Source organism: Chiroxiphia lanceolata, chromosome 8 (genome assembly GCF_009829145.1).
Source record: "Chiroxiphia lanceolata isolate bChiLan1 chromosome 8, bChiLan1.pri, whole genome shotgun sequence".
In the NCBI taxonomy this organism is placed as follows: Eukaryota; Metazoa; Chordata; class Aves; order Passeriformes; family Pipridae; genus Chiroxiphia; species Chiroxiphia lanceolata.
In genome coordinates this window covers 33,063,120-33,090,754 of record NC_045644.1, presented here as the reverse complement: position 1 = coordinate 33,090,754, position 27,635 = coordinate 33,063,120, and the positions used below count along the sequence as shown (strand labels likewise).

Below are 27,635 nucleotides of genomic sequence, written 5' to 3'. Positions count from 1 at the left end.
TCTAAGTAGAGTCATGATTTGGCTTTGGTGCTTTTAGGATTAAAATATATTTTTAGACTGGCAGACAATAGATACCTTGGGATTCTGTATTACTCTTCTGATATGATTTAAACAATCCCTGAGTTCTAAGGAACCCTAACATCCCACATTTGGACATAATTTGAAGGTAACTCCTAAGAATTGTCTGCTCCAGTTTTTCCTCCTGACTGACTCATGTAGTCCTAAAATTTAATCACAGCAGCTTCTGCAGACAGATGGATATAGTTTCCCTTTTAAATAAATTCCCTCAAAGCAAAGGAAAAGGTCATTATTATCTATACAACCTGGAAATGTGAAAAACTGTTGTTAACATTTGTTTATTCTTTGAAACTACTGGACCAGCCAACTGGGTACCTTTTTAACCACAAATAGCAGGTATTCCAGCTGATCCCTAAATCGTGTCCTTGACAGCTTTGCTATTGCAAATTCAGTAATTCCCCCCTCCCCATTTCCTCAGAACTGAAATGGTAGGAAATGATAATGAAGTAATGAACAAGAAACAGTGATAAAAGAGGAGCATTTGGTAGAAACCTACTTAAGAGTCTGAAATTTCCAGGAGCACAATGGTGCTCTTGGGTTATGCCTTAAATATTTTTTCCTTCGAAACTGTTAACTTCCTGTGTAAAGACACCCAGATCTGGCTTTCCAACTGGGCAGTGAGTTCCAGTGTGCATTGGAAGATGGGACTTTGGAAGTTTGTAAGGAGTTTCTTGGGGAGAAAAGGCCAGGCATATTCTAAAAGTGGGTTGGTTTTCAATTGGTTTTCTCTTCTACAGATTTTTTTTATCCTCTTTCTTTACACTGACCTTTTTTTTTACTTTCTTTCTGAGTTCTCTCTGCAGATGTCTTCATCCTGCACTTGATAAACTTGCTGAACAATCAAGTTGCCCAGGTCTTGGTGTAGGATTAGGCATTTTCCGTTTCTGGTTCCTTGTGTCATGCACACAGATCTAGTCACAGCTTTGTTCTCACCAAGTGGTTGATGTTACACGCTTAATGATGTTGAAAATGTACCTCACTGACTTAAGCCCCATGCATAATGGGCCTTCTGAAACATTATCAGCAGCAAGGTTCATAAAGTTGCTACAAACCACTTTGGATGTTCGGGCAGCAATCGCTGAAAATTCCAAACCAGCTGTGTTCCAGGAAGGTGATGGAGGGGAAAGTGGCATGTTTTTTTAAAGTGGATTTTAAAAAGCCATGCTGGGTGACATCTGCATGAAGATAACTGTGTTTATCTGTCCGTGGTGCTAATTGTACTGCTTTGCTGCACAGGTTTGCAGTGAGATGATTTTTCATCCTTGGTGACCTGTTCTGCAACCCTTTCTTGTGCTGAGCAGTAGTGCTGGATGCTGACCTAGACACCTTGTGTATCTGGTCAGCATTACCTACTTTTGATGTGCTGGCATACTTGCAATTACTAAAAAATTATGGCAAGAAATCGGGATGTTTCCATTAGATGCAAATTTAAAACAGCCTGCAGGCTGTAAAATCAAAAGCTTTGATTTTACATGGTTCTTTAGTTTCTGGCTTGTTAGTGAAATCAGCAGAAACTTTATTAGCTGCAACAAAATGCAGTGAGTTTTGACTGATGGTGAGATTTGGGAGCTGAATTTGTATTTGGATATGAGGGGTTGTTTCCTCCCACAGAATAAATCAAAGCATTGAACAACCATTTCTGGTTTAGTAAAAGAACACCAGTCAAGTCTCAACTTGAGCACAGTGTGGCACTGAAAAGATGAGACTCTCCAAGTCTGTTGCCAGGTAGCTTTGCCAAGTTGGAAGTAAGCAATGTGGAGAAGCAGTAAGTTGAGATAGAAATTTTTTTTGCCTACATCCTACTTCTTCAGTTACCTGAGTATTTCCTGCTGTCCAAGACTGCAGATACTGTAGCAATCCTTTTTAATCCTCCATCATGGCTCTATGCTGATGACTGCTGCCTAATTTTGACCTGCTACTCAGGTATCTGTTAATGCTTCACAATTTTTGACTATGATCAGGGAGGGAAGACATCGCTGAGCAATTTTGCCATTGTCCATCTGCCAGAATTTTAAGCAGGCCAATTCTAAATCTGCAGAGAAGGATCAAACATGAAGTTTTCTTGTCGCTGTTGCTTTCTGGCTTAGGCTGCTTCAGACCTTTCAGACATTGTGCTTTCTCAATGGGAGGTGGTGGTGTGAGACAAAATCAATGCTCACATACAAATAAAAGTGAATTAGTGAATATCTTTTTGCAGCAGATTGTGTGCTGTCTATCTAGAATCAACTTTGTGGTCTGAAATAGGTAATAACAGACATGGTAGAGCAGACCAAACTGCGGCTGATTCAACTTCATCACTCCCAATTAAATAATAAACATCAAGCGAAAATAATACAACTCTGCTCTGTCGGTACTTAAGGAGTACATTCATCACCAAACCAGAACCTAAGGATTCTTTCAGGTGTTGTAACCAAAGCTTTTGGAACAGCACAGGAAATGTAAGAAATAATCCAGAGATGTTATCTACAGGTGTGTTTGAAACATAAGCCTAAATAATTCCTTTGCTTGTTCAGTTTTACTTAGGTAGAACTGAATGTGTTTGGTAACTTCTCAATTATGAGACTTCAACTCTGCTTTGGCACTAACATATTTTATTTAGGAAAGTAGTTTAGACTGAGATCAGAGCAGCATTATTGGTTAGTAGGATTTGATTTAAGTATATTGTAACCTGCATAAATTCTATGCATTGTTTTTGCAGTGTTTTGCATTGTTTTCCCAGGGGTAGGTCCTCAGCTGATGATCACAGAATCTTTGAATCACAGAATGGTTTGGGTTGGAAGGGACCTTTTGCATTTAGAATAGACATGACAGCTGGGATCAGATGGAAATAAGATCCTAGATCTAGGAACAACAAATTCTGTTCAGTGTTAATAGTAGCTGTTTTTAATTGTTTGAGAGATGTGCTGGCCTGTGACAACAACTTTGAAGAAGATATTGAAATGTTCTCGGTAATGAAAATACTTGAGACCTTCATGGGAGTGTTACTCAGCAGTGGCAGCAGTGGTCTAGAACCCAGTAAAAAGCTAAACCTGTTTGCAATAACCGTGTAGAAGAAGTGTGGAAGAGGGCAGGCATCTGTGATGAAAAATTATATCCACACTTTACTCTTTTTAAGAACTGCTTTTATGCTTCTAGTAGTCATGTGATAACAAGGGAATGGCAATGCAGCTTATCCTGGCAAGAATTCAGTAATCAGTGAAAAGAGCTCAGTGTGATGGCAAATGATATAGTTTACATTATAATCTTTTGCAAAGAGAAAAGATCTTGGAGATTTATGAACATTAGGACCTTTGACCTCCTCTGAAAAACCTATTTACTGTTAAATGGCTGGGCATTATTTAATGTGCTTGAAAAATACAAAAATAGGGCAGCTCTATAACCATGGGACTAATGCAGAATCTGTTGCTATTAGAGAAGAGTCTCTTTGTGGGGTTGGATCCACTGGATTTAACAGGAAGTTACCACATTCCTGTTTGTACTGGCCTAAATCCTCATGGGCATCATTTCACAAGCTCATGAAGAGTGGGAACATGACCCATTCTTTAAAAAAAATCTCAAAAAGTAAATGAGAGCCATTCAGTCAATACATGATGTGCAGTGGGTATAAATCTTCAGGGCTTCAGATGAAATCCAGTGTGATAAAAATCTGAGAGTTGAACTACACAGTATCTGGTTTTATGTGAATAAAAGTCTGTTCCTGTGTACCATGGAATGTGGCTGTCTTCCATTTTGTTAGGAGAGATTATTTTGGCTTTCACAGTCTTTAATTTTTTTAATGAATAAATTTTACAAAAATGACACTGCTTCAGTATTGCTGCAGTAATACAGAATTGAGCAGATTTCTGTTCATCCTAGAGTGTCAGAGAAAATGTAAGATTTTAACATCATACAGCTCCCTGGTGCATGAGAGGTGTTCATTTCCCTTCCAGCTCCTGACCTATTTAAAACTGAGTGGCAGAGTGATGTGCTTTACATATTCTTTTGTACAACCTCGGTAAATCTTATTTTTTTTTTTCCAGTTTCAACATTTGCTGCAATGATTTTCACATGATTGATCATAGCAGCCATTAGGGAGGTAAGGTTACAGGATTTGGGAACAAAAAGGTAGTGAGACAACATTATTCCAGATTGTTTTCAATGACAAACTGAAAATAAAAAGTGTGATGAGCAGTGATGTTCTGACTGTTAACAACTTTGACCTGCAGATTCAAGTAAGGTTTAAACGTTGGAAGAATAGAGCCTGCTAAAATTTTTGTTCTAATTTTATTATGTAACTTAGCACTTGTAGTGTTTAAGTAAATTTATAGATCTCTTTTTGGCTCACGTGTTTTTGCAGTCTTAGAAGTATTTTCAATATCACAGATGATTTTATGAATCAAATGGAGACATGGATTTAAATTCTTGTGAATAACCTCCCGGTTTTTCCTTGACTGCGTGAAGTAACAGAAGCTCTTTTTAATGTATTGCTATATACATTTCCAATTTTCTTGTTAAATTAGTGTGACTATAAAAGATAATACACATTGATCAAATCTTTTTATGTCCTTTTTGTCTGCATAACTTATTCTGAAAAAGTGGTGTAACTGTGCCTTTCCTAGAGTTCTTTTTACATTATGTAAATACAGCTGCAAGAGAGGTGTAGAGAACAGAACAAAGGTCTCTATGTAACCTTTGTCGACCTCACCAAGGCTTTCGATACTGTGAGCAGAAAAGGTCTATGGCAGATTTTGGAACATTTAGGTTGTCCCCCCAGGTTCCTTAAAATGATCATCTCACTCCATGAGGATCAGCACGACCAAGTCAGATATGGTGATGTACTTTCTGAGCCCTTCCTGATAACTAATGGTGTGAAACAAGGCTGCGTTCTCGCACCAACCCTACTCACAATCTTTTTCAGCAGGATGCTCCAAAGGGCCACCGCAGACCTTGATGATCAGGACGGTATCTACATTCGATACCGTACTGATGAAGCCTTTTCAACCTAAGGCGACTGAAGGCCCACACCAAGACCTTAAACCCTCTTGTCCGAGAGCTGCTTTATGCTGATGACGCTGCCCTTGTTGCCCACACAGAAGCAGCTCTGCAGCGTTTAACATCCTGCTTTGCAGATGCTGCTGAGCTCTTTGGGCTGGAAGTCAGCTTAAAGAAGACAGAAGTTCTCTATCAACCTGCACCTCAGGAAGTCTTCCATCATCCCCATATCACCACTGGCCAATCAGAGCTCAAATCAGTCCAGCAGTTTAATTACCTGGGCAGCCTCATCTCCTTGGACGGTAAGATTGACGCAGAGATAGACAACAGGTTAGCAAAGGCATACAGTGCTTTTGGAAAGCTTCATAAAAGAGTTTGGCGTAATAAACACCTGAAGAAAAGTACAAAGATCAGTGTTTACAGAGCCATAATGCTGTCTACTCTCTTATGTGGATCTGAATCATGGGTCATCTATGGCCACCACCTGCGTCTCCTAGAACGCTTCCATCAGCGCTGCCTCCGTACAATCCTTAACATCCACTGGTCAGATTATGTGACCAATACATCTGTACTAGAGCAAGCAGCTGTCACAAGTATTGAGGCCATGTTGCTGAGAACACAGCTGCGCTGGGCAGGGCACGTCTCCAGGATGAAGGACCAACCACCGCCTCCCTAAGATCCTGCTCTATGGTGAACTTGCCACCGGCTGCCGCAAGAAAGGAGCCCCGAAGAGAAGATACAAGGACTCCCTGAAACAACATCTCAGCCTTGGCCATACTGATCAACAGAACTGGTCTAGTCTGGCCTTCAGTTGGGAGGCCTGGAGACACACCATCTATAATGCTGCTGATGCCTTTGAGAATGCACACAGGATCACCCTTGAGGAGAAAAGACAACGCAGAAAGAATTGTGCCCTGCAGAATTTACCACCTAAGGAGTCTTTCTGCTGTGCCTTTTGCAACCGGACATGCCTGTCTCGTATTGGCCTTTTTAGCCACCAATGTGCTTGCAACAAACGTGGGTAGAGCCCTTCCCAAATCTTTGTTCGCGAAGCCCAGCCATGATGAAATACATAAATATTTGAATCTTAAATGTCTCATTATTTTTGCACTTGTACAAGAGCACTGGGTGTTTACACAGCTGTTTATGCAGGGATCCTCCCTTGATGTCTTGGTTTTTGGGTGGCATTGTGACCTTGGGGAATGTTAGGTGGGCAGAGGGTGCTGAACCTGCCGCCTCCCTTCGTGTTGGTTGGGGAGCTGGACAAGGGGAGATATGTGAACCTTTCCTGCTTCCTACAGGAGTCTGAACAGGATAGAAATGGAAGATGGTTTGCCTCCCCTGTAGCCTATGTTTCTTTTTTAAACCTTGGTGCAGTAACTAGGACCAAGTAACTGTAGGGAAATAAAGCTCAGTCATCCTTCATGTGTGTTTGTCAGGAACTCCTGATAGTTTCCCAGCTGTCACAGTTGGGACTACAGGGACTGTCCTTTGTCCCTGCAAGGGAATCTCCTCATCTAATACTCAAAAAGGCAGTTACTTTCCCCCTTTTTTTTTCCTTTTTTTACCTCAGAGTTGCTGAATGAGCAGAATGAGGAGAAAACAGGGCTACAGGAGAAGTAGTTACACTGCTCCATGGAGAAACTGCTGGGTGTGATAGAGATATCTGTGGGAGAATGGATACTGTGGAAAATTTTAGCATGTCTGAATTAAGTTGATTGTAAATCATAGAGCTGCAGTCTGTACTACTTCTTAAACCTTGCAACTACTTACTAATGAGTGGACATACTATATGCTGACAGGGTGTGTTTGTGACAGTACCTCAGGAAGAATGCCATGGCTATTACTTACCACTCACTGCATTTCATACAGACTTGCTTGTCTGTGTGTTCAGTAAAACATATTTTAACATTAATAGTTTTATAATGTTCAAAAATTGCTTAGCTTTACAGTTTGTCAAAGAATGGGCACTGATTAAATAGGCTCTTTTGGCTACCTTATGAACATAAAGTTTTGTCATAGTTACCCAGTTTTCAAGCGATCTGACATTTAGTAAACTAATCAGTAGATATATTTCCTATTATTTATTGAATAATTTCTAAAGCAATGTCAAAAATTTTCCATATGTTTTCCTAATTCTTGATCATTTTTAGCAGTCATGATGGAATATAACATTTACTTTATTCTGCTGCTGTTCCATACTCTTTTTAGCTTGAGCTGTATTACCAAAGTAAGGCCTATTGTGGGATTTAAAATTGGGTTGTGTCATAATTGTAAGGGTTGGTCTGAAATTGTGTGTGGGTGAACTGATCTACTGGAATCATTCTCTATTTTCTAGAGATTCTTTTGATTTTGTAATATTTGTAGGAGTAATATTTTTAGTTGTAGTCGGTCTCAGTAGTGCTGCAGATATTGCTTTTTGTTTAAATGGTCAGATTTCACAAATGTTGGAATTTCTTTCTTGTGGTCAGGTAGAAGAAAGTAATCTTGACCCTTTTCTTTTCTTCTGTAAAATGTCTTTTTGACCAACAAGTACTTTTCTTTATAAATGACTTAAGATATCTAAAGTCCATTTTTTATTAAAGTCAATGCTAAAGATCTGATGGGGCCAGGATGCCAACACAAATAGTTTAAATATGTTTCATTAAAGGTGTTCCTTATCTCTTGTGGAGCTGTTAAGGAAATAAAAGAAATAATTTTTTTTATTATTAAAAAAAATTAAGGAGGTCAAAAATTAAGGAAATAAGTGTGAAATGACTGACACGGAAATCTGAGGTTGAAGAGCTGACTCTCGAACTGTGAAAAGCTATTTGAAAATCAGTTAAGTTCAGGAATGTGAGATGTTCAAATGGAAAAGACAGGTTTTCACATTTAGCATGGGATTCACAAAACCAATTGCTGTACAATCAAATTAGGAGAAAAGGAGTATAACGACTTGTCAGATCTTAGTGCAGAAGGTATGTTAATAGTTTTGTTAATTCAGTAACCTACCCAGAGTTTCCAAGAAATGAAAATGAAAGGCGACTCATTCACTGTAAACATTGAATTGAAAACAAAATACATTAAATGCTTTGAGTCTTCGCCCTTTATTCTTCCACATGTGCTTTTGCAAAAGCAATGATTTTTATATTCTCAAGCTGATTTATTCAAACAGATAGTGAAGAAATAATGTGTTAAATGATTTAACTTTCCCCTTTGTCTTCTTTCAGTCTGTTACAGCAATGTAAGGTGTGAGATAAGTGGCTGTATATGGAATGATAGGGCTGTTTGGATGGATGTGAAACTGGGGAGCTGGAAAATACTTGAAAAATGTTGTTTTTGAGCACTATAAAGTGTCATGCATTATGACTAGGGATGTGCAAGAAATGGTTTTAAAATAGAGATGGTATATATAAGTTGAGTTGTTTTGTAAAACAAAGCGTGAATCTCTTGTTTTCTTGTGTACTGGACCATGAATGGAAAGAGCTGACCCAGAGCTTTTGTGGGAGGGATGCCCTTCTCTTCCTTGGCCATGAGTACTTCCTGCTGGACTTCTCTGGGGGTGACCGCAGCAAAGCCTGTGGCTGACCTGGCAGGACAGACCTGAGGTCCATTGCTTTTCCAAGGCAGGCCCTGATCATTGCTGCCAGTTACCAACAACCTGATTTTCAAAGTGAATCCGAAAAATCCGGCATAAAGAACTGTTCACAGTCTTTTGGATCTTTGAGCAACAAAGGTATTATTGACAGCACCCGGGAACAAGTGTGGTTTGCACCACAAAGAACTTGCTCAAAGGTTTCACATAAAATCAGTAGTTTTTATACAATTTTCATATATGATTAAATTTATATTCATGTGATTACAACATCTGTCTATACATATTAATAACAGGCAGGGTGTAGGTGGAGCTCAGGCGGGGCTTGGGGTGGTGCTTCTCTTGGCCCTCAGTTTTGGTGGTAATTTATTACCTCTAGGCCTACTATATGTTTCTTTTACCATTCTTTTAAGTTTTGGTCCAGTAGGTAGAACAGAAGGAGCGCAGATCGTTTAGATGTTGGTAGCTCCTTAGCAGGCCCAGATTTCTCAATTAACTCTTTTGGGCCTGGCTTCTTGTTTCAGAAGGCTCACTGGTTTCATTGAAGCAGTTCCTGAGCCTACAACCCTGTTGAATGACATTGTTTTTAAGTGAGGAATTGTGAGAGGTCTCACAATCACTAAATGCAAAACTGCCCTGAGTATGACCTAAGCATGCTGTGAGAGAAGATATTTCAGGGTGATTACTGGTTTGGAGTAGTTAAGAAAGGCCCAGGGTGGTCTAAACCAATAATAACAGATGACTGTAAACATTATGTGTTAGAGGCTTGCAGGGAGAGAAGAACAAGGCTGTGAAACCTGCATTGCCCTTAGAACAGATTAATGTGATGTGTGTAATTTGTCTGCTCGCTCACAAGACCGATAAAGCAAGCAAAGAAAGGGCTCTTAGATGAGGCAATTGGAGAGGAGGGATGATGGCAGGTGATGATGGCAGAGGCACATCATTTTAATCGAGGAGTGGGGGAGAAGGGCACCACTTGATGGGATGCCTGTTGAATTCTATGCAATCTTTAACATTTAACAAAATAATTTCCCTGCTTATGTTTAACCAGGTCTCTCTGCTACCTTTCAGTTTGTACAGCATTGAGTACAGCACTCTCGTGATGTATAAAGATCCTCTGGGTTAGTGGTTTGCAAACGTGTGCCAGGACATGTGCCTGATTCATGGAACTGTTGTGAGCAGTGTTTGCTGAGAGATTTTTCGGTTAGAAGTTTTGAGGTATGTTCAGGAGTCTGTGAGAAGCTCTTAGGCTTGATAAAGTGTTTGGAGCTAAGCTTGAGAATTCCAGAATATGAGGAATAACTTTTGAATATCTTATGTGAAAGATACATCACTGAATTATTACTATTACTAATGAAGTGAATATTACTACGACTCATTAATTATCTTTCAAAGGTTCTGTGAAAAAAAAGGAATATAATTCTCAGCAAACACTGCTGTATGTATGTTTGGTAAAATTTTTGGCATTCATATATCAGGGACGCAGTGTCTGGAATGGTTGTGACATGTAGCGACGAAATAAGAGATTTAACTACAGCTAAACAAAGGGATGTGGTTGGCACACCCCCCTGAATGAGTTCTGGTTCAAACTGTTGTGTTTGTGTACAGTTGTACAGAGATGGTCAAGAATCCTGAAGATGTCCAGCTGCATCAGCACAGCTTCACACAGGGGTAATAAAATTGGATTTCCTTTCACTGTGCTATACTAATCTTCGGAAGACAGCCCAAAATATGAATCTTCTGTATGTGGAGGGGTTATTCTGGGACAGTGAAATTATACCATGGCATTGGCATGGCACAGCAATGTACTAAGTGTACTTTTGAAGATTCTTCTGGACTGAGAGTGTTGTCTCTGTGCTGTGGAGATGTATCACCGTGGCTCAGTGCTGGTACAGGGATCTCTGCACCCTGCTTTGCTGCACGGCATTAGTGTTCAGGCTTTCGGGTAACGCTTTTCAGGTGCAGCAGGAATCATTTCACGTGCTCTCTGGAATAATTTCAAACCTACTTCATACAGAAGCAGCTTTGAGATGTGAACACTACTGAAATGAGGACACTAAAAACCTGGAACCAAACCACAAGCATTACAGTCCATGTTAGGTTATTCTGCAGTTTCGGAGCTTATTCAGACACAGTGAATGAAAAAGAACATGTATGTGTGTTGTTTTTAATGTCTTCTTTTTAGATTATTGTGCTTCACATGCAGCTCACTCATTAGACTAGTTATAATTGCTGTGTGCTTTGTAGCATTTAATGTAGTGACTGCAAGTTGCTGCATTGAGCAAAACTCACGGGCTCAGGTCTGTTCAGCCACAGGGCCAGCAGAGCAGGAGCACAGGCCCTGCGTGCTTCTGGCTCTTTATGACAACATGCCTGATATTTTGACATAAGTCTGTACAGGACAGTTATTTTGGTCATGATGAAAACCTCTTTATGCCTTTGTATCTCTCTTCTGTTAGTCAGACACATTTCCTTCTGTATTGGATGTGAAATATCTCTTTGCTTAGTCTGGTAGAGAACTGTGGCACTTGTTATCTGTTGCAAAATGTGTGTTCATGGAATCAGTAAACTAGGTGGGAAAGGAGCACAGGAAATCATCCAATATCTGTGCATCCCAAACCAGAATTACATATAACAGAGGATTTCCAAAAGTATCTATCCCTTTCTGTGCTGCAACCTCTCAGTTAAATCTATCCTGGCCTTTTACTATCCTTACTGTTAAAATGTTTCCCCTTTTATTTAATTGCTTTCCTTGATGTCATTTAAATATATTTGTTTTTTCTTTATGTACTGTCCACAGTGAGCACAGAGAACAGATGATTCAGTTCTTTTTTATGTATTTAAAATGATCCATAATTTCTGTAACTTTTCTTTTTGCAACCTCAGTTTCCTCAGTTATGTCTCTAAATTCAGGTGGGTTTTTTGAGGACTCTTGTGTATGCCCAATGCTCTCCTCCCCTCTGGTTTAGAAAAGAGGTTTGGGCAGGGTGGATGGGGATCCCTGCAGAGCTTGTTGCTAGTTGCCCACAACTATTCCCATCACTTCGGTTCTGGATTTATCATTGTTAAAGATGATGAGAGGCAACCAGATGTTTCTACAGGCTGTTCTATTCATTCACTTCTCTTCAATATTGTCCTGTTCCAGGCAGGATTGGAGATGGATTTGCAGCAGGGCAGTGTGTTTCTGTTGCACTAGGCTTGTGAATTCCCTGTTGTGATTCTTTTTGGTAGGAGTGTAATACAGACAGCAGTTTATTTTTTCCAATTTGATTACATACATTTATGTATGTTGAAATGTGCGCTTTTTACATTGCTTTTAGGTTTAGGTCTGCTTCTGCTAGTTATCGAGACTGTTTCAGTTTTAATCTTGCCCTTCGTGATATTTTTCTCTTCCAGCTTTCTCTGTTATCCATAACTTCAGTGGAGAATATTTAGTTATTTTCCAGATGCAGAAAAAAATTCTGATGAGCCTTATTTAATACATATTTCCATTTGATAGTGGTCCTTCATTATCTATGCCAGGATGTTTGCCCTGCTGATGTGTTTGTCCTTACACCGGTTTCATTTAGAGCATGGTTTTTGAACCCGCTTTCTGAACCTCATTTGTTGTGGGGTTAAAAGCCATGCTAGAGAAATGGAATATGTTATTGTTGTGTGCTTCTTTTAGTAGCACACCCATGGTCCTGTCAGAGAAAGAAATGAGATTGTTTGAGCCAACCCAAATTAGCTCAATTCACTTGTCAGTTTTCTTTTTCTGTGCTTACAGTGGTTTTGTTTTTTTTTGTGGGGTTTTTTTTTTTTTCCAGGAATACAGTTAGATTTCTGTTGCATTACTCTTCCTTGTTTTCATCTTTTTAAGGAATCCTCACTTTTAAGGATACATTTTTTTTTCCCCTACTTCTCCATTTACCTCATCAATACTCTAGCAGGGTCTCAGTTGAATCACTTATGACTCTCAGGCTTCATTGGGGTCTGATGGGATGACACTAAACAGGTTGAGGCAATGTGAAAGATAACAGGTTATCTGAAGCATTCTTTAATGTGGGGGATTTTTTCAATATTAATCTGACTCTTATTATTCTTTTCTGATTTTAAGCAATGATTGCAACTGATTTTTCAAGGCATGTCTGAAGAAAACCAAAACAAAACAGTGAACATTTTGTCTTTTACAATGTAATCTGAAACCTCTTCTTACCATGTTTGGCATCCCTGGGTAATTCAAGTTCATTTTACGTTTTGCAAGTGTTTATTTTTGTGCTTTCTGTGTTTGTGTTATTCTTTTCAATTCGATTGTATTAATCTGACCTAGTTTCTGTTTTGATTAGGCTGCCTGCTTCCTCCTGAGAAGGTAAAGCAATATTTGAGGATTAATCTGTTTGGTCTTTTTCTCTCCATTCCCCACAGCGTGACTGTTTGTCACAGGTCGCTCTATGTTTGTCCAAGTCGGCTTTCTTCGAGTCCATCCATTTTACTTTGCTGAAGGAAAAGAGTAATCAACAATTTTTCATGGCAGAGTAAAATGTATGAGTGCAGTGGTATCCTGAGGGCACGGGGTGGTGTAACCCAGACACGGAAAGCAACCACAGCCTGGAACCCACAGGTGTTTTACTCCAAGGTGGCAGCTGCTGGAGTAGGATCAGGCTCCAAGGTGCAGCACACTCAGCTGGGATGGATCCACCTGGGAATGATTTAATGGAAAGCTCCAGCTCCTTGTTAGCAACAAGGAGCTCGTTGAGTAGTGAGTGGTGCATTTCTAGTGTCCATGTTCCAGCTCGTCTGCTGACCAAGCAAATTCTGTTTTTCCATATAATCCCAACCACTGTACACTGAAAGCAGTACAGAAGAGTGGTATGTCTCTGTATAACCAAGTTTTGGTATCTCCTGGTTATAGTAACTTCTTTCTTTGAACTTAGCCTTATTTATAATTTATAGTGGCACTCTTCCTCTGTGGGCTTACTTGTTTATTCATTCATATTTGGTTTGGCTTGGCACTGACACTGCTGCAACAAATGAAATATTTTTGCTGGCTGTCCTGAGCAAATATTTTTGATAATGAAATTGAGGAAATGGAACTGCTCGGAAATTTTCTGACTTAAAATGAAGTCAAAATGAGTTACTGAATCTGATTTTTTCAGCTTGTTACCCACTGAAGTACTTCTGAATATGGTAAGGGCTTTTTTTTACTTTCGAGATTTAAATATTGTGAGTAGTTCATTGCAACACGACTGTGCATAAAGCTTCTTAATGAAGCAGTAGGATAATGTAATTTAGTTGCTGTAGCATATCCATTTGACCTTTATTGGGATAGTAAACTGTAAATGCAAAAGTATAATATTCTTCAAAGCACATGCATGTGATTTAGAGAATTGCAGCTGACAAAGAGAAGTAGTTCTCTATAGTTATTACTCTAATTACTCCTATTCTTCTTCAAGTGAAAGTTTCACCAAAGAACTGCAAGCAAAGAAGTTTCAAAAAGGTTTGCAGCATTTGAGTGCAGCATTGAATCCTACAGAAGTTAATCTGTTTGTGCTAGTATATAGACCTATAATCCTGAACAAAAAAGGTATCTTTGTCTGTAAGAACTGCAGATCCAGTGTACTAAGGTGGAAAGTGGAAAATAGGGAAGTTTAATTCAGAATATTTCTGCATTTTTTATGTACAAGACAGGCTGCTTTGATCTGTTGGCTATGTTAACTACACCATATTGTGAGCATATGGCTCTTGGCTTTCTCATAACTACCATCATGAATTGTCTGCTGGTGAAAAGCTGAATGCCTTCAATTCATTTCAGAGTGAATGGTCTGTTTTTCTTTATTGACTGGACAACAGAAAGATGATAAACTCATTGGTTGTGGTTTTTCTAATGAGCTGTCTTGCTTTGCAGTTTGTGCAAACTATCAATTTTAAGTCTTACATTCCTTTTAAAAGCTAAACCTTTTCTAAAATAGAAGAATCTGGCAAATTCTGAGAAATCCATCTAAGTGACAGAATGATTTTTCTTTTAGGATTCATTACTGACTAGGAAGACTTGATTAGAGTATTTGATTTTTGACATATGGTATTGGATGAACTGTATGACCCAAGTATTTGAAACCACTGTATGAGGCCTTCATTCGAAGTCCAGAGGTTCAAACCTGAATTCTTTTCTGATGATTAGAGATGACATGTTACAACTGTTCTCTGTCCTACTGACAATCATCTCTGTCCATTTATTAGGCTACCAGTGCCCACATCATAGTTATTTTAAATTAAACAAAAATTTTATGTCTCTAGTCCCATGGAAGCTGGTGATGTCACTCATGTTTTCAGGCAGATTTATGTTTGCTGGATCAGAACCTGAGTAAGAGAAGGACCTCAGCAGTGAATAAGCTTGAAGTGTCTGGTGAATCAGGTTGCTCTGTTATCTTAAAAAAGTTATTTCTAAAAAATGCTCCTTGCAGAAAAAAGAATGAGTTTTAATGGCTTTGGAACAGTTTTTCCCAGTGTTAATGGATAGATGGATAGTCAGCTGGAAAATTCTGTACTTCTCCCTGGAGAGAAACTGCAGAATAAATTATTACTTAACCTAACAGTAAAGTTTGGGTCAGTTCTTTGGAAATAAATTATTCCTCATTTGAAGGTCGTGCTGTGGCTGGTGTTGTTTCCAGCTCAATGATTAAAAGCTCAGTCATCCTCTCCAGTTTCTCCTGGATTGGTGCCCTGTGTGTAGGAACTGAGCCTGAGCTTGGCAGGGACCAACAGGCCAGTACATTGGTCTGTGTGTTGATAAGGAGCCTTTATAAAGAGCATCACAGTAATAATGTTCATCTTTTGGTTTTTTTTCTCTTTAAGACTATATTTTTGAAGCAATTTTTCTTTGCACATCAGAAGTAGCTAAAATTTACTTTACTGATCGATCCTCTGAAATCCTTTTTTTTTCTTAATCTGTTTTATAACAAGAAAAAACATGGAGAAGTGAAAGCTTAGGGAAACATGGACCTGGGCAGGCATGGTTTCTGTCTGGGTTGCAGATGCACAGAAGAGTTCTGTGAGGTTCCTTCACTCTCTCCTCTGGGAGAAATGTGTTTAGTTGTTGTAGGTCACAGCTCTCACTGGTTTTCCAGCATTGTGTTAACTTCATCTGTGTCCTACATGGAGCAGGCTGGAGCCCAGTGAACTTCCATTCCACATGATTTTTCATTGAGGGGACAACAGAAAGGCATAGTTTAGATAGAATATGAGGCTGCTTGAAGCTGCACCTTTGCAAAGCTTTCCAAAAACTTCTAATTAGTCCCTGCAGGTCCCCCTGAAGTGCTGAGTAGTCATGTTAGCAAGGTTTTGCACACTGTGGTACTCTCAGGTGCAAGCTCTCAGGGGAGGGAGGAGGAAATCTTCCATCTGTGTTGGAGTAGTTAAGCAGCCTCATTTGGAAGTAAGGATAATTGTCCTGCTATTTCCAGAGGGGAGTAAGGAGTGTTGCAGTTCCTCCAAGCTGACAGCAAGTCTGATCCTAACCTCTCTTGCACAACCAGTTTGACCCAGAATTTTCACGTGGGGGGTGTGTGTCTTTATTCAGGCAGTCTGCAAAGCACCACGCTCCTGCAGCAATGCTGTCCATGCTGCAACCAGGGAGGGAAAAGGTGCCTAGACACTTTAATTGTACAGATAATGAACATTTGTTCCCCTTATCGTGTAATACGTTGCTAGTTGGCTGTGTAGTTTTCTCATACAGGTTGCTTTTTCTCTGGCATGTATATCCATTTATACTATTATTTTTGCAATTTACTGGAACTGCAAGTTTAGCCAGGTCAGATAAAATGTGTATTTTGGTTTTGCTAGTTGTTGTGTAATTACTGTAAATGATCATGAATGATCAGGAATTTTCCTTGCAGTGTAGCACCCATTGAATGCAACATCCAAACGCTATAGAAAGAATTTTGTTATGATAGAAAAAATCATGTTCTTACAGAGATTTTAAATTGCTTTCTCCTCGATTATCTGAGGAGACTGTAATTTTCAAAATTCTTTTCCAGGGGAATTATTATAATGTGGTTGGATTCCCTATTCTTACTGTGGCATTAACAGGCTGAATCAGCAGCGGAGGTGAAGACATTTCAGTGACTTTCATAAACCTGAGTTTTCTGGGCTAGCTGTTAAATGGAGTGCTCAAAAGAATTTCAAATGTTTTGCATTTGGGACATTTTTCTATGCTGAACTGATTGATGAGACTAATTTTAAATTGAGAAGTTGTCATTCTGTGACTGCTTAACAAGGACAAATTATTTTTGTCTGAGTTAGAAGAAGAGTGTCTAAAAAGCAGGAAAAATAGTTAATAACAGACATGCCACAGCTGCTGTGTGGGTGTTGTGAGTTCAGTAAGTATACAGAATGCAGGTATTTATGCTTGTTAAATAGCTTTTTGGGATGTTTTTTTGGTTCTTCTTGTTGGTGTTAGTGTATGAGTACCACTTTAACAGAAGAATATTTTCCATGCTACAGTTTCCTAATACAGTTTCCAGTTTGGTCACAATTCTGTCGAGAGAAAAAGGGATGAAGAACATTAAAATTATGTTGAAGGCTTGGGTAATTTTGAAACAGATTTCTTGGTTTCAGGGGATGGTTTCTAAAAAAAAACCCAAACAACCCAAGCCAAAATCAAAAGAACAGAATAACCTCAAACAAACTCACCAAAGAAACCGCACCACAGAAAGAACCCCCAAACCCAGGAAATACAGGGCTTCTTAGAACGAGATAGGAGTAGTTTTTTTACTGATATTTGATTAGTGTGAAAAATGGTTGAAGGGAAGGATTGTTTAGCTTTGGAAGAATCTTATTGCGAGGTGCTGTGGGACTCCATGTGCAGAACGTTCTTCACTCCATGTCCCAAGCTGTGGGGTGAGCTCCCAGCCCTGCTGGCCCTTTTGGAGCTTTATCCAGTCTGGGGGCTTGCATTGGTCCGGGTGGCTGCTGTTGTCTTTGGGACCACTGCTCTTTTGTTCTCCATTAGGTGACTCCTGTGCCTATAGTTTCCATTTCTATAGCGGTTAAAAGGAATGAGATTTCTTTTTTTTAATTATTGTTATTATTATTACCATTATTGACATCCTGAGAATGTCATGTCCATTTAGGAAGCCTTCCAAAGGTTGCTGCAGTCCATACAGCCAGTTGGTCCAGCAGAGGAATGGACATCCTTTACCTCTTCTCTTACTCTGGTTCTGCAACATTAGCTCTGTATGGGTCACAAACTTAAAATCCATTGTAGGGAGGACACCTATGAAACTCACTTTTAAAATGCTCTGCACCTCACATTCATGCCAAAAGAAATTTATATTAGAAATGTTGGAACTTTTTCCCTAAGCTAGAGTAACGTCTGCAACATTGAGTAAAATTTCACTATCATAATGAAATACAAAGGAGTTGTTCCCTTTCAGGTGGCAGTTATGCTTCTTAGTTTTGAAGATCAGGTCTCTGAAGGATTACACTTTTTAAAAATTCTGTTCACTTTTCAGAAATGATGTTCTAATAATAATCTAAAAAGTAAATTGATTAGATAGTCATTGAGCATGATTTATCATTTTAACAGTGAGGTACTGTCTTATGAAAAAAGTTGTAATGCTGCATTAATATATCACAAGAAAAGAAAGATTTCAGAAAGGTTATTTTCATGTTAAATAAACTTTCCAAGACAAAAGAACTCTACTGCAATTTCTATATAAATGGAATTCACAGTCCTTAAATTATAAGATGGTATGTCTCAGCAACCTAGGAAATTATACCACTCATCCAGAATTATAAATGAAAAGCACCATGGATACTTTTAAATCTTGGAATTTGTAAGCATGCCGCAAGCAAAAGACTGATACTGTAATGAGATGAAAGTAATTAAACTGAAATTAATTGGGCAATACTTAGCTAGTCAATGGAAGAAATGCCTAAGTCAACTCTTAAAAAAACTGATACAGAAATACAAAAGAAGCATGTTTATGCTATGGTATTTTATTCACATTTTTTTTTGCAAAGACAATGGAAAACTATAGGTTCATTAGTAACATGGGATTCATCTCAGAGGGGCGATTGCTCGTGAAAAGTGCCCAGTTGCACAAGGTCCTGATGCTTAACTATTCAGCACTTGCTGGGCACATGAGGCTAAGGTTTCTGCATGAAATCTGAAAAAATAAGTATTTAAATCCTACATGTTGGTTTCAGCTGGATAAATTATTTGGACACAGGAAATGTAGTGTTGCATAGAATGGTTTGCTTAGCCTCGATTTACTAATGAGGCCTTACGAGAAATCTAAAACACCAGGTTGTGTCTGTGGGCTTAGTTTCAGTGATGGGTGCTAACCTCTGATCCCAGTCTGGTGCAAAGGAGAGCAGGGGACAGAGCAGCTGAGGTTTCTGTGTTCTGTGACACTTGGGATGTTGGAATTCATTTCCCTCCTTTCTCAGGAGGGTCTGCTGTGCTTACAGCACAGGCCCTGAGAAGATCTCAGGCCTCACAAGACATGTAATACAAAGGCCTGATGGCCATGTGAACTAGTCTGCTCTATGTGCTGTTACCTCTGCTTGTTGCCTTTAGGTAGTCCCCCACCTTTTCCCTTCATTTAGTGTTCCTGCTCTCTTAACTTTTTTCTCGTCCATATTTTCTTCCTCCTTATTTGCTGATCTGCGTGTATTTTTCCCCTCATTTTTGCCTTCTCTAATGTGATTGGGATACAGAGTCTGACATACAGTCTCTCTTATTCTCAAGAGCATGAGGAGAATATGTGAAGACTGGAGGAAATAATTAATTTATATATTGTGTGGTGAAAATCAACAAACATGTGCTGTGTGATAGGAAGCCATATCAGTGTGGAGTTTTTGGTGGATACAGATAGAAAAAACAGAAGAGCCTACAGGCAGCAAACCATCAGGCCTCCAAAGCCTAATGTGGCAATTACAGGTAATTGCTTTAATTCTGTATAGTTTTGCTTCTATTCTGTGCTAAATAGCCAAGCTTTTCACTGAGTGACTAACTGGAAGAATAGCACAAGATTGCTTCAATGTGATATCTTATAATTGGTAGGGAGGAATAACTTACTTGCTTAAAGAATAGTTTTTAAAACCAATTTAGAGAAAATTGCTTTTTCACATTGAGTTTGTAACAGAGAGTTAAAGTTAAAAAGTATTTTCAGTGTGACAAAACAAATAGGGAAGATCTGGGGACGCTGTTTCTGCTCCTTCACCTTGTGCACTGTGGCATTTCCACGATGGGGCTCCTTTGCCAGAGCAGTCTCCGAGGACCATGGACCCTGAGTTTTCTTCTCTCTGAAGAAAGTGCCCCAACAATTATGCTATAGTGTTTTGTACTTGGTATTTATTGCTGCAACTGTACGTGATAGTAAGGGAAGCAAATTTTAAGTCAGTTCTTCAAAGAAATGCAATTACTTTATTTTCAGAAAATACTGCTGGGGCTATATTAACATGGGGAAGAATGCTTTCCTTGGCCTTTAGGTTGAAAGTGCCTGAACCCATCTTTCCTGCAAACAAACAAAACATCAAATAAGAAAAAATAAACAGCCCTCTTCAGATATCTGAGGTGAGAAGTTTTAGCCCAACCTATTCGTTTGTCAAAGTCACGAACAGCTGAAAGCAGAAGTTTTACAATGGAAAATGTTACACAAGCCAATGCAAAATGAGCCAATTTTTTTTCCCACACTTTATATCTCACCTGCAATTTGTGGTTTATTTTTTCTTTGTTAAGTTTCTCCAGACTTAACTGGAAGTTAAGTTCTATGAGGAAAGGGAGTAGAGGAGAGATATATTAAAATATTTCTTCCTCTCAGATCTGTCAGATTTGTAGAATATGGATAGTTAGCCTTTTACCATGAGAACTTTTGCATATCCTTACTAGTAGGAGCTCATTATCATTTGTGTAAAACCACTGGTCAGAGAAATGGTGTATTCTATTAAAACTTATTTTCCTGAGGGGTTTATAGGAAAAATAGTGAGTTGCTTCAAAGCAAGAATTTGATACTATGGAGAAAAACTGTATTGAAACAAAACCTGTGGACTAAAAAACTTCTCAAGCAGTTTAATTAGGTGAATCTCTGTATGTTCTGATTCATCAGTCTCTTAAGGTAGTAGATGTACTAGGCAATGCTCTTCCATACTGTTCTCACTCTTGAATGAGCTGTTTGTAATACCTTCAGCAAAACAAAATCCATTTGGTTCCATGGATTTTAAAATTACTTGTGTTAATAAAGATTCTAGTAGAGTGTTGTTTTTTTTTTTTTAATAAATACAAGTGTTAAAATATCTGTTGTCCAAAAAAAAAAAAAATCAGAAGTTTTTCTCATTTTCTGAATCAAAACCACAGGCTTATTAGAGGTACTTCCTCAATAGTGAAAAATTCAGGTCTGGTTCATACCTTAAAAATCCATTTCTTGGTGTTCACAGATAAACAATTACATATATCTCTTGAGTGGACATGTGACTGTGGGATGCAAACTTCCAAACTTTTTCCATAAAATGAATGACATTGTGCAGGTTTTAGATATTGATTACAGTATTATAGCCATTTTTATAGCTACTGTGTTACACCACGTATTTTTCTAGTATATTGGGTCACTCTTGGGCTGGTCACGCTGTGCTGTGAAGGTGATGCAGAACTCTCTCAAGCATCAAGCAGAATAGGAGTGTGTGCCATGGTGGCTGTCAGTCCAGTTGGTAGGGATGCATCCTGAGAAAAACCCAGCTGTGGAAACCTTTGCACCTGAGATTTGCTTCCTGTGGATTTGTGTAGCATAGGCCTGTGGTGTAGTAGGAATAATCTCATCAGAGTACTGTCCTTTTCTCATCTTCTCAAAGCATATGCTATGTAAAATGGAACGTGCTAATCATTATATTGTTACACAGTTGTTTTTTAAAACTCTTTTGGTGTTTATGCTTTTTGAACTTAGTTTAACAGTGGTAAGAATTCAATGGTGTTCTGCACTGACGTGCCATCAGGGAAGATGAATAAAATTCCTAATCTAAATAGAATCTAGGTAAGGCTAATTTCTAATTTTAATAGGAATGTTAAAAGGAAGAAATCAAGTTCTGTATTTGCAGCATTTCTTGACAGATACTGATGCTGTAAATTATACAGTTGTTCTTCCTCTGTATGGATTCTGTAGTACTCACAGCGATTTATAGGTCCAGAGTGCAGCTGCTGGAAGTCATTTATTCTCAGTTCTGTATTAAATCTATCACATATAAATGCATTAACATTCAGTACAGAGCTCAAGGGCTTATGGCAGTTTCCTTCTTGCTCTGAGTTGCTGTCCTGGTGGAAATATTTGCAACATATGCAGAAAACAAAATTTAAAAACTTAAATTGATATACAAGGGGGGGAAAAAACAAAAGAGAGGATTGTCCAGGATAAATGCTTGAAACCAGCTCTTTTTACAGTTTAAGCTGAACAGCAAAAACAAAACCTACTGTTAACAGTTCTGAAATTGGTAATGCTAATAAGCTTGTTTTGATGGATTAGCACTTCAGTACCATTTGCTTGAGTGCCACTCTTTTTGCATGTCAATTGGATATGTCTTCAAGTTACAGAAACTTAATATTCCCTGCAGTGTTTGAATTGTGTGCATCTTAATAGAGTGTGTGAGGTTGTCATTGATTTACTTGATTCAGCTTGTTTTAGTTTGGGATTTTTTTTCATCAGAAAAAAGGAAATTAGAGTATTTTAAATATTTGGGAAATATTCATAACTAGTGTTAAAAAGAGTTAAACTTTATCTGGAGTTTGACAGAAGAACAGAGGCCAGGCCCATGAATTGAGTATGTAATCTGTGAGAAATAAGGGTTGGAACAAGCTGCCTGATGTGGGTCCTGTATCTGTTTATTGTTGATGGTTTTCCATCTGTAATACTGAGATATTAAATGTAGGAATATTTCTGAGCAGAAACTTGTACCTAGGGGAGAAAGAGATCCTGAACTCTTGTGGCAGACAGAATATGTTCTGACATGATTACTTGTATAAAAAGAAGACTAAACCAGAACAGGCCAAATGTGAAAGATCTGTTTGTTTGTTGTCTGTGAAACTGTGTATCAGTGAAAGTGCTGGTGGAACACATGATCTTCCAGCGCTAATAGTTTTACTGAGGTTATTTCTACATAGTTGAGTACCACTAAGGCAGAGAATGAAGCAAGTTTTCAATCTAATAAATAGCTCCAGATCCTTCTGATTTTAAAACCTCAAAAAAGAAGCAAGTAAACAATAATCACATATGGTATTATGAGAGTTTAATAAAATGGTGGAAATAAATACTTGTGGATAAGTGCCATTCTGCCACATTTTTCAATGAGTCGACTTCCACTGAAAAAAATGCAGGCCAAAACATTTTTGGAAAGCTTTAACATCTCTTTCTGTGCATTGTACTCTATATGAATGTTGGTCTTTATATTTTCCCTACCTTTGAAATAATTATGGTATTGAGTTTTGCTCAATGTGTTTTACTTTGATTTTTTTTTTCTACAAATGTTTACAAAATAGTTTTAACCTCTTGTTTCTCACAAATTCCAGTTTTCAGACATCTTTATTCCTATGAAAGAAGTTAGGTCCTACTTTGGTGCATCTTTTGAACTGCCTGGTTCATCTGCAAGCTCTGCACTGTTTGCCTTTTATTTCTTAAATGTATTTGCACAAATTCCTTGTCTTTTGAAAACCGTGATAGGTTGCTCTAATATGAAGTTTTACATTAAATTATAAATTCTCTTGACTGCTGGAAAGATGTGTCATTTTCTGAACTCTTTTCTCACTAGGATGGATGTAAACCAGCAGATTATTTTGCTTAAGGTGTAAAATGGAATTTGAAACAGCATAGGTCAAGCTATGACTGACAAATACAGTAGGCCTTTGAAACAAATGGTTACACCTACCACCTCTTCAGCTCTCTGGACAGAGATCTAACTCTAAGCCATGTTAAAAACCAAGCACTGAAAACCAAGCAGGTTTCGATAGGAAAAGAAAATTATGCCATGAAAACACTGGACTTCTGAACATTTTTAACTGTATTTGACAGCAGCATAAAGAGAAAGTATTCCTTGGGTAGAAATGTTAACAAAGAAAAAAATTGCTGCTTTACTCATTAAATTACATGAGAGGACTCTAGGCTGCTGCTGCCCTACTTTTGAATGCCTCTACACTGGCTATCCTGTTTTCAAGTACCTGGAATCAAGTGAGGTTGGTATATTGTGGACTCCTTCCCATCCATTATTTCTTCATCTTAATCGTCCCTTTTCACTCTTTTGTGTTGTATCTCCCCTGTTCCCTGTTTTTCTCTCTCTAAATGAATCTGTATTTCTGCTGCATTTCCTACCTCTCTTTTTCCTCCCTTCCTCTCCCTCACATCTATGTTAGCTTTTCTCTTTCTCTTTGATATAAGACCTTCTGGAAGTTCCTAACTTCGAGCCCTTTCCATGATGAATGGTTCCTGCTCTAGTTCTAGGCAAGCTCATTGATGAAAAATGTGACTGTAACAGTACTCGGATAAAACTTTTGTGAGCTAATATATTAATTTTTAGAGGGAAAAATTGCTTTGCTACCTTCCCAAATCAACTACTTCATCTAGGAGACTGAAAGTTAGCAGCAGGATATTGGAGTGCACAGACCAAATCCTGAAATAAGGATATGGAAGTGACAGCAAGGAGTTGCTCGGTCATCCATAACTGGGCCAGAATTTGCCAAAGTCTGAGGCAATAGTTGCAGTCTGATGCAACTATTGCTGACTTTTCTCTTTAAAACTCAAACTCATTGGTTTGAGTTTTGGTTTGGGTGTTTGTTTTTTTTTTTAAATCCTACTGGTTGTCCATTGTGGTGCCCTCTGGTGGAACTTCCAAAAACATCATTATATTTCTGTCCATTTTTAAAATGACTCCTTGAGTCTATTGGTAGCCACCCCAGGGTATTTGACGTGGTTGCTGTGAAGGACGCCCACGGCAACAGCTTTCTCACCAGGCACTCCATGCTCTTAGCTGTGGGCAAAGCCAGCCTGTGGGGACACAGGGTGGGGGCCCGGTCCCATCTTTCTCCTAGTGGGCCAGTCGCAGACAAGCAACATTAGACAACTAAAGTATTTTATTTTATTCAGCTTTTATTTAAAAAAAAAAAGTTGAGGATTAGTGTTTGTTTTCTGTGTAGGCATCGCTGTGTGGAGGACCTGGAAGAGGGAGGAGCTCCATCTGGGGTGCTCCTTAAATACCCCATGGGCAGGGCAAGGCCTGTTGCCACGGTCCACGGGGGAGGGGTGGAGGAGTGCAGCACTGCACAAAGGGGTTCAAGCGAGGTTTGAGGTGCAATGCTGGTTTAATGAGGGTTTGCTGGGTTATATAAGCTCTGGCCTGGAATGCACCAGAAAATGGGGTGGAGCATGAGACACACAACCAGGGAACAAATAGGAATAGGGACTCGGGCAGAGAGGGAGGAACTGGGGAAGGAAAGGACGAATGGTAGCTCTCTCCTCTCTGCAGCTTTCTCAGCCAACAGGGAAGCAGGGAACAGGCACCACGAGGCATACCTGGGCAAGCCCGGGTATTACAACTGTCGGGGAATCACACAATGTACATATTTGTAAACACATAATAACTGTAAAGTCCATATAATAAAGTCCTTTCAATTGCTGTATATCTTTTTCCACTCCTGGAATCGTTCCTATTCTGATTCTTGCTCTTCCACAGCCTGTGATGTCACAATGGCCCCTGGGCACAGTGAGGTGTACTGCAGTGTCACAATTGCCCTGGGCACCTGAGGTACCACAGTGTCACAATGGACCCTGGCCCCATGAGGACCAAAGGAAATTACTTCCACTGAAACAAAATCCAGACCCTATATGCTGACCAGACCCATCCTACAGGGAAGTCTGCTGCCTTCCCGGGGCCTGGGTGAGGGATATTAGTAGGAGACTCCCTGAGCTAATCTGGCCCTCTGATTATTATCCACTGCTGGTTGTCCAGGCTGGCAGTGATGACATTAATGACAGAGGTGCCAGGGTAATTAAAAAGGACTTCAAGGCACTGGCTCAATTAGTTAATGGGACAGGAGCACAGGTGGTGTTCGCCTCAGTTCCTGCAGTAGCAGGGGTGAATGAGGAGAGGATTAGGAAGACCCATCTTATCAATAGGTGGCTAAAGGATTGGTGCCACCGGTGGAATTCTGGTTTTTTTGACCATGGGGCAAAGTCTATGGTACCCAGCCTGCCAGAGTCAGATGGGCTTCACCTATCGAGCAAGGGCAGAAGGACTCTAGCCCATAAATTGTTGAGGCTGATCAGGAGGGCTTTAAACTAGATTTGAAGGGGGAAGGGATTAAAACCAGGCTATCCAGAGATGAGCCTAAGGGTGGAAAGCCAGAGTTAGAAATGAAATCAGCAGCCCAGCTGAATGTCCACCAATGCACCCAGCATGGGTAACAAACAAGAGGGGCTGGGAGCCATCGTGCAGCAGGAAAGCTATGATGTAGTTGCCATCACAGAAACATGGTGGGATGACTCACATGACTGGAGTGCAGCCATGGATGGCTACAAGCTCTTCAGAAGGGACAGGCAAGGTAGGAGAGGTGGAGGGGTGGCTCTATATGTTAGAGTGTCTTGACTCTGTAGAACTTGAAGTCAGTAGTGATAAGGTTGAGTGCCTGTGGATCAGGATCAGGGGGAAGGCCAACAAGGCTGATATCGTGGTGGGAGTCTGTTACAGACCACCCAACCAGGACGACGGGGGTGATGAATTTTTCTACAAGCAGCTGGCAGATGTCTCAAAATCACCAGCCCTTGTTCTTGTGGGTGACTTTAACCTGCCGTCTGTCTGCTGGGAACTCCACACAGCAGAGAAGAGGCAGTCTGGGAGATTCCTAGAGCGTATAGAGGATGATTTCCTACTGCAGCTGGTAAATAAGCCTACCAGAGGTGGGGCCCTGCTAGACCTGCTGTTCACAAAGAGAGAGGGGCTGGTGGAAGATATGGTGGTCAGAGTCCGTCTGGGGCACAGTGACCATGAAATAAGAGAGTTTTCAGTACTCTCTGCTGGGTTAAGAACTGGCTGTATGGCTGGGTCCAGAGAGTGGTGGGGAACGGTGCTGCGTCCAGTTGGTGTCTGGTCACTAGTGGTGTCCCTCAGGGATCACTGTTGGGCCCAGTCCTGTTTAATATCTTTATTGATGATGTGGATGAGGGGTTTGAGTGTACCATTAGCAAATTTGCAGATGACACCAAGCTGGGGGGGAGTGTCGATCAGCTGGAAGGCAGGAAGGCTCTTCAGAGAGAATCTGGTCTGATTCCAATGGGATGAGGTTCCACAAGGCCAAGTGCTGGATCCTGCACCTTGGCCACAACAACCCCCTGCAGCTCCAGGCTGGGGACAGAGTGGCTGGAGAGCAGCCAGGCAGAAAGGGACCTGGGAGTTTGGATTGACAGGAAGCTGAACATGAGCCAGCAGTGTGCCCAGGTGGCCAAGAGGGCCAATGGCATCCTGGCCTGGATCAGGAACAGTGTGGCCAACAGGTCCAGGGAAGTGATTCTTCCCCAGTACTCAGCACTGGTGAGGCCACCTCTGGAGTGCTGTGTCCAGCTCTGGGCCCCTCAGTTCAGGAAGGACATTGAGGGGCTGGAGCAGGTCCAAAGGAGAGCAACGAGGCTGGGGAAGGGACTGGAGCACAAGTTCTATGAGGGGAGGCTGAAGGAGGTGGGGTTGTTGAGCCTGGAGAAGAGGAGGCTCAGGGGAGACCTCATCGCTCTCTACAACTCCCTGACAGGAGGTTGTAGCCAGGTGGAGGTTGGGCTCTTCTCCAAGGAACCAGCAGTAGGACAAGAGGGCTCAGTCTTCAGCTCTGCCAGGGGAAGGTTTCATGGTTAAGACTTTTATCTGAAGTATTTTATGATTTGGCTTCCCATTTGCACTGTTGAAAATTTGGTGAACTCATCGTGAATCTCCTCTTGACCAAGTTAAAGCAGAGAAAAGGAATACTCAGTTATTTATACTTAATGTTAGCTTCTTTTTCCTTGTAGCAGTG

The 27,635-nt window shown here is 40.0% G+C and overlaps 1 protein-coding gene across 2 annotated transcripts in view; it reads left to right on the top strand.

Moving 5' to 3' along the window:
- Positions 1–27,635, top strand: part of CTNNA3 (catenin alpha 3) — a 431,146-nt gene that overhangs the window by 58,125 nt on the left and 345,386 nt on the right. The gene's annotated exons all lie outside the window — the stretch shown is intronic.